Source organism: Macaca fascicularis, chromosome X (genome assembly GCF_037993035.2).
Source record: "Macaca fascicularis isolate 582-1 chromosome X, T2T-MFA8v1.1".
Classification (NCBI taxonomy): Eukaryota; Metazoa; Chordata; class Mammalia; order Primates; family Cercopithecidae; genus Macaca; species Macaca fascicularis.
Genome location: NC_088395.1, coordinates 130,001,231 through 130,008,794, shown reverse-complemented (window position 1 = coordinate 130,008,794; position 7,564 = coordinate 130,001,231). Strand labels below are relative to the sequence as shown.

Sequence of the window (7,564 nt, the reverse complement as noted above, 5' to 3'; positions counted from 1 at the left end):
TTACAGGATAGATGAGGTGGTCGATACCAGCATAGCTAAGGGTCTCAGCTCTTAGCCCTCATCTATCTTTCTTTCTTTCTTTCTTTCTTTCTTTCTTCCTTTCTTTCTTTCTTTCTTTCTTTCTTTCTTTCTTTCTTTCTTTCTTTCTCTCTCTCTCTCTCTTTCTTTGTTTCTTTCTTTCTTTCTCTCTCTCTCTGTTTCCTTTCTTTCTTTCTTTCTTTCTTTCTTTCTTTCTTTCTTTCTTTCTTTCTTTCTTTCTTTCTCTTTCCTCTTCCCCTTCCTTCCTTCCTTCCTTCCTTCCTTCCTTCCTTCCTTCCTTCCTTCCTTCCTTCCTTCCCTTCCTTCCTTCCTTCTTCTTTCTTTCTTGACGGAGTTTCACTCTTGTCACCCAGGTTGTAGTGCAATGCCACAATCTCGGCTCACTGCAACCTCCACCTCCCGGGTTCAAGCCATTTTCCTGCCTCAGCCTCCTGAGTAACTGGGATTACAGGCACCTGCCACCACACCTGACTAATTTTTTTGTATTTTTAGTAGAGATGGGGTTTCGTCATGTTGACCAGGCTGGTCTCGAACTCCTGACTGCAGGTGATCCACCTGCCTCGCCTCCCACAGTGCTGGGATTACAGGCGTGAGCCACTGCGCCGGGCCAGCCCTCATTTTTCTTACCTAGGTTTTTACTATTTGGTTTCCTAATTTTTTATTTTTTTTAGTTAATTTTTTTAAGAGATGGAGGTCTTGCTACATTGCCCAGGCTGGTCTTGAACACCTGGGCTCAGGCTTAAGTGATCCTCTGGCCTCAGACTCCCAAAGTGCTGGAATTGCGGGCGTGATCCTCTGTGCCAGGCTGGTTTGCTTGTTTAAAAGATATGCTTTAACTTTCACCTTTTACCTGTGCTTAATCATTGAGCTTATTCTTCTACATTTCTTCTTTGCTCCCATTTTTAATTGTATTTCTACTTTGCCAGAGAACATTCATCAGCACTTATTCTTACATTTGTTTTAGTCTTAGATTTATATAATTGAACATGTTCAATTCTTAAGATCTGTTTTTTTTGGCTAAAATTTTTCAAACATCTTTTAGTTGCATGAAACTTGACTCCTAGTAGAATCCTCAGAAAGAGTCCTTGAATACAAAATTACTTGAGTTCTTGAAAGTTTAAAGATGGAATCTTTGGCTCACACTTTTTTCTTTTTTTTTTCTCTGATATGTTTGAGTCTTCTGAAACTCAGACTTTTTAAAAACTTGAGTTTCTTTAAGAGATTTCTTCACTGTTATCTTACTTTCTATAATTCTGTCAAGTACTTTGATGCCAACTGATTTTCTTTTCCTGTAGGTCACTTAAGTGTTTTTTTGTTTATTTTGCCTATAGAGTCAAAGGATTTTTTTTTCTAATCACTATTGTCTGTTTTACTGAGCTATGTCTCAGAGTCCTTAAGTACACCATGGAATCTTTAAATATGTAGAAGTGGATGTTGCTTTATTTCTAGAAAGTTTTAAGTTATAATTTTAAATATTATAACAGTTCTGTTCCATTGTTTGTTTTGTTTTTGTTTTTGTTTGAGACAGAGTCTTACTCTATTGCCCAGGCCGGAGTGCAGTGGCACGATCTCAGCTCACTGAAACCTCCATCCGTTGGGTTCAAGCGATTGTCCTGCCTCAGCCTCCCAGGTAGCTGGGATTACAGGTAGGCGCCACCACGCCCAGCTAATTTTGTATTTTTTTTTTCTTTTTTTTGGTAGAGATGGAGTTTCTCCATGTTGGTCAGGCTGGTCTTGAACTCCTGACCTCAGGTGATCTGCCCGCTTTGGCCTCCCAAAGTGCTGGGGTTACAGGTGTGAGCCACTGTGTCTGGCCGTTTGTTTTTTTCTTAAGAGCTTTCAGGCTGGGCTCGGTGACTCACGCCTGTAATCCCATCTCTACTAAAAATACAAAAATTAGGTGGGTGTGGTGGCGTGTGCCTGTAATCCTAGCTACTCGGGAGGGTGAGGCAGGAGAATGGCTTGAACCTGGGAGGTGGAGGTTTCAGTGAGCCGAGATCACGCCACTGTACTCCGGCCTGGTGACCAAGCGAGACTGTCAGTTTGCTCTTTAATTTGTTTTGGTTGTCTTGGTTCTTTTTTTTTTTTTTTTTTGAGACAGAGTCTCGCTCTGTCGCCCAGGCTGGAGTGCAGTGGCCGGATCTCAGCTCACTGCAAGCTCCGCCTCCCGGGTTCACGCCATTCTCCTGCCTCAGCCTCCCGAGTAGCTGGGACTACAGGCGCCCGCCACCTCGCCCGGCTAGTTTTTTGTATTTTTTTAGTAGAGACGGGGTTTCACCGTGTTAGCCAGGATGGTCTCGATCTCCCCACCTCGTGATCCGCCCGTCTCGGCCTCCCAAAGTGCTGGGATTACAGGCTTGAGCCACCGCGCCCGGCCTATCTTGGTTCTTTTTTATTCACATTCTTTCTTTCCCTTTACGGCATTTTTCAATGATACCAATTCTCCCTTGGGCACCTCGTAATTGAGTTTTCTCTTCTGAGATGATTTTGTCTTTTTCTGCAATTTCTTTCCTGAGTTCAGTCAGCACGCCACATGTTCCTGTTGTTTGTTTCTATTGTGTGTGTGTGTGTGTGTGTGTGTGTGTGTGTGTGTGTGTGTGTGTTTTGAGACAAGAGTCTGGCTCTCTCGCCCAGGCTGGAGCACAGTGGCGCAATCTTGGCTCACTGCAGCCTCCACTTCCCAGGCTCAAGCAATTCTCCTGCCTCAGCCTCCTGAGTAGCTGGGATTACAGGTGCACACCACCACACCTGGCTAATTTTTGTATTTTTAGTAGAGATGGGGTTTTACCATGTTGGCCAGGCTGGTCTAGAACTACGGGGCTCAAATAATCCACCCACCTCAGCATCCCAAAGTGCTAGGATCATAGGTGTGAGCCGCTGTGCCCAGCCTTAAATTTTTGATTCACAGTAGTCTTTCATATCTGCAATTGCGTGTTTAATTATATTTAAGGTTTTCTCTCCTTTACTATGCTTTTTTTTTTTTTTTTGAGGGTATTTATTTTCATCAGCTGAAAAGTTTTGGTTCTTGCTTTTTTACCCCCTTATAGTAACTCTGTGAAGATAATCATTTTCTGATTATTGTAAAGTATCCTGGATTTTCCTGATTCGTTCATAACGTTTTGATTAATTCTATGTGAAGAAAAGGATTCAGATACCTTATTTGGTTTATTGGCTCAAGAGCACCCTCTTCTGTTGATACAATAAAGTATAGTGGCTTTAATAAATGATACTTTTGGAGAGAAGGATCTTTTGATCTTCTGAATGCTATTCCTCCAATGACTACTTCTTCATGTCTTGCCTTCACAAGACTACTGTCTCTTGTACTGTGCAATTCTTAGGCTCCTTCCTTTTTTTTTTTTTTCCTAACACATCTTTCTTTTTCTTTTTTCTTTTCTTTTCTTTTTTTTTTTTTTTTGAGATGGAGTCTTGCTCTGTTGCCCAGGCTGGAGTACAGTGGCACAATTATGCCTCACTGCAACCTCTGCCTCCCAGGTTCAAGTGATTCTCCTGCCTCAGCCTCCCGAGCAGCTAGGACTACAGGCATGCACCACCAGGCTCAGTTAATTTTTGTATTTTTAGTAGAGACAGGGTTTCACCATGTTGTCCAGGCTGGTCTTGAACTCTTGACCTCAGGTGATCCACCCACCTCGGACTCATGAAGTGTTGGGATTACAGGGCCACTATACCCTGCCAACACATCTTTCAAATACCACCCTTCCGGTCGGGCGAAAGGGTCACAATTTCTGCTTCGCATTTCAAATAAATGGAACTATATAATATGTGGTCTTTTGTGAGTGATTCCTTCACTTAGCATAATTTCTTTGAGATTCATCCATGTTGTAGCATGTATCAGTACTTCATTCCTTTTTATGGCCAAATAATATTCCATTTAATGGAATAAGTGGAATATTTGGTATAAATATACCACATTTTGTTTATTCATTCATTAGTTGATGGACATGTAGATTGTTTCCATTTTTTCCAAAGTAGCTAGATTATTTCACATTCTCACCAACAATGTATAAGGGTTCCCATTTCTCCACATTGTCAGCAACACTTGTTATGTCTTTTTTGGGCGAAGAAAATCACCTTATTCTAATTAACTCACAAACAAAACAACAACAAAAAAAATCACAACAGCTGGTTTAAGGAGGCCACACAAACATTTGACAAGCCCCAAATTCTATACTATCTTAATGAAATTCTACCAAATAAGAACACTCTCTTCTATTGCAATTCTGAAGCAAGAAAGTAATGAATGACAGAGGATTGGTTTAACTGATGGTTTTACACTTTATACCTTCACTATTAAATATATATATGTGTGTATATATATGTGTGTGTGTATATATATATGTGTGTATGTGTGTGTGTGTGTGTGTGTGTATATATATATATATATTTTTTTTTTTTTTTTTTTTGAGACGGAATTTCGCTCTTGTTGCCCAGGCTGGAGTGCAGTGGTGCGATCTCGGTTCACCACAACCTGCAGCTCCTGGGTTCAAGTGATTCTCTTACGTCAATCTCCTGAGTAGCTGGGATTACAGGCATTTGCCACCAAGCTAATTTTTAGTATTTTTTTTTTTTTTTTTAAGTAGAGACAGGGTTTCTCCATGTTGGTTAGGCTGGTCTCGCACTCCCAACCTCAGGTGATCCGCCCGCCTTGGCCTCCCAAAGTGCTGGGATTACAGGCGTGAGCCACTACGCCCGACTATCAATTATATTTTTACACTAAATTAACTTAGTTATGAGAGCTGATTTTCCATTTCTTCAATTTGAACTTCTTGATTAGATAAATCCATTTGCAAGTCTGCACTGCTTCAACACCTCATGGAAACCCTCACAGAACTTTGTCTCCCTAATTCTGGGCACATTCCAAAAACCATTTTATCTCATACAAGCAAGGTTACTGCTGCTGGGCCGGCTGGGTTCCCTGAGGCTCCTGGTAAGTGATGTCACCACTTGTGGGCTCAGCATCATTTGCTCCACTGAAGCTCCCATTGATGGCATGACCCAGTGTGTGCCCCATAGCAGAGTCCACAGCCATGCTTGCTGCAGTGATTGCCACCTGGGCCATCAGACCTTGCTGCCAGGGAGTGCAGCAGCAGGAGAGCCAGCTGCTGTGGGTGGGGCTGATGCTGGTGGCTGACCTGCTGGTGCTGGACTGGGTGTAGTTCTTATCTGAGGTGCTCAGCTGGCCAGAGGGGCCACGTCGGGGGTGCAGCTTCAGCTTCCACGTGACGTTGCGAATGTGGAGCGGCTCAGCGTCTAGACTTGTGAAACTCTATCTTTTTAAAATTATAGCTATTCTTCTGCATGTAAAATGGTATCTCGTGATTTTGGTTTGCATTTCCTTAATGATTAGTGATGTTAAACACCTTTATTTTATTTATTTATTTATTTTTGAGATGGAGTTTTGCTCTGTCACCCAGGCTGGAGTGCAATGGCTCAATCTCGGCTCACTGCAACCTCGGCCTCCCAAGTTCAAGCGATTCTCCTGCCTCAAGTAGCTGGGATTACAGGCGCCCGCCACCATGCCAGGCTAATTTTTGTAGTTTTTGGTAGAGACGGGGTATTGCCATGTTGGCCAGGCTGGTTTCAAACTCCTGACCTCAGGTGATCTGCCCGCCTCGGCCTCCCAAAGTGCTGGGATTACAGGTGTGAGCAACCGTGCCCAGCCTTATTTTTTGTTTTTATATGGAGAGAGGATCTCACTATGTTGCCCAGGCTGGTCATGAACTCCTGGGCTCAAGATATCCTCCCACCTTGGCAGCCCAAAGTGCTGGGATTATAGGTGTGAGTCACCACATCTGGCCCTGAACATCTTTAAATGTCTTTATCGGCCATTTGTATATCTTCTTTGAAGAAATGTCTACTTAAGCCCTTTGCCGCCCAGCCCCCCGCCAACTTTTTTTTTTTTTTTTTTTTGAGTAGGAGTCTCACTCTGTCCCCCAGGCTGGAGTGCAATGGGGTGATCTCAGCTTACTGCAACCTCTGCCTCCCAGGTTCAAGCAATTCTCCTGCCTCAGCCGCCTGAGTAGCTGGGATTACAGGTACCCGCCACCACGTCCAGCTAAGTTTTGTATTTTTAGTAGAGACAGGGTTTCACCATGTTGGCCAGGCTGGTCTTGAACTCCTGACCTCGTGATCTGCCCACCTCAGCCTTCCAAAGTGTTGGGATTTCATGCGTGAGCCACCGCACCTGGTCCCTGGTTATCTTTAGTTATGTGTTGGATATCCTATTTGAATTATCATTATTGTTATTATTTTTTGAGATGGAGTCTTGCTCTTGTCACCCAGGCTGGAGTGCCGTGGCGCGATCTTGACTCACTGCAACTGCGTCTCCTGGGTTCAAGCGATTCTCCTGCCTCAGCTTCCCGAATAGCTGGGATTACAGGTGCCTGCCACCACGCCCAACTAATTTTTGTATTTTTCGTAGAGATGGGGTTTCACCATGTTGGCCCAGCTGGTCTCAAACTCCTGACCTCCAGTGACCCACCTGCCTTGGCCTTCCAAAGTGCTGGGATTACAGGCATAAGCTTCTGTGCCCGGCCCTGAAGAATTATTTATAGAAATAATTTGAGACTTGGAATAATATTATCTTTTCCCAGAAAGGATTTTTTTTTGTTTCTTACCAAGTGCCTGGGGCACTAATAGTATGGGAAAACTATGGGATTACCTTATTCCAAGTTTAAATCTTGATATTTTGTGGGCCATTCAAATGATAAATCTGGTCTATGGAGGTCATGAAGGCGAATTTACTTCTGGTTCGTTCTTACTCCTAGGATGTAGCTATCTAGTTTCCAAACCCAAAGCAAGGAACAGTACCCCTTAGATTCCACCTTTTGCCCCCAGCCCCATAAACCAACAAATGAGCAGCTCAGCTTCTCACATACCTCTTTGGAATGGTCAAACACCTTAAGGTTAAAAGCTATCCCTGCATGCTATGCTAACCTCTCTGGGTTTCTGGCCTCTCTCAAAGCTTGCCTTAGTCATGACTCACCATCTGAAAGCATTAATGATCTGGAAACAAAGCTTGAGGATTTTTCTGTTTCCATATTCCAGAGCGTAGTCCTTTGAGTTCTCTCTGCACAAGAGTGTAATTTGCGCTAGGAGTCCCCTTTGGCTGGTGCACAGCTTCAGCTGCTTTCTTCAGTTCCCAGTGTCCACCCCAAAGCACTGCTTGCCTATCAGTTGTTTCCTGGGGTAGGCAAATGACCCCTAGGGCAAAGACTACGACAGAATCCTAGTTGAGTGTGTGTGTGTGTGTGTGTGTGTGTGAGAGAGAGAGAGAGAGACACACACACACACACACACACACACAGATATTACCCAGAGTCCAGGGTCTACTTTCCTGGCAGCTGCAGGTCACTAACTCATTGCCTCGTGTGTCCCTCTCACTTAAGGAACACCTCTTGTTTGGTAAATGCCTCTGGATGGAAGAGGCCCTGGCTCACTTCTTTCTGTTCTGAGCACAAATTACCCTCCCCACCACCCTGGCCCAAGCTACCATCATATGTATCTC

General features: G+C 43.7%; 1 pseudogene; it reads right to left on the bottom strand.

Moving 5' to 3' along the window:
* Positions 1-4,780: 4,780 nt before the first annotated feature.
* Positions 4,781-7,035, bottom strand: LOC102143916 (coiled-coil-helix-coiled-coil-helix domain-containing protein 2 pseudogene; annotated as a pseudogene).
* Between the last annotated feature and the right edge of the window lie 529 nt (positions 7,036-7,564).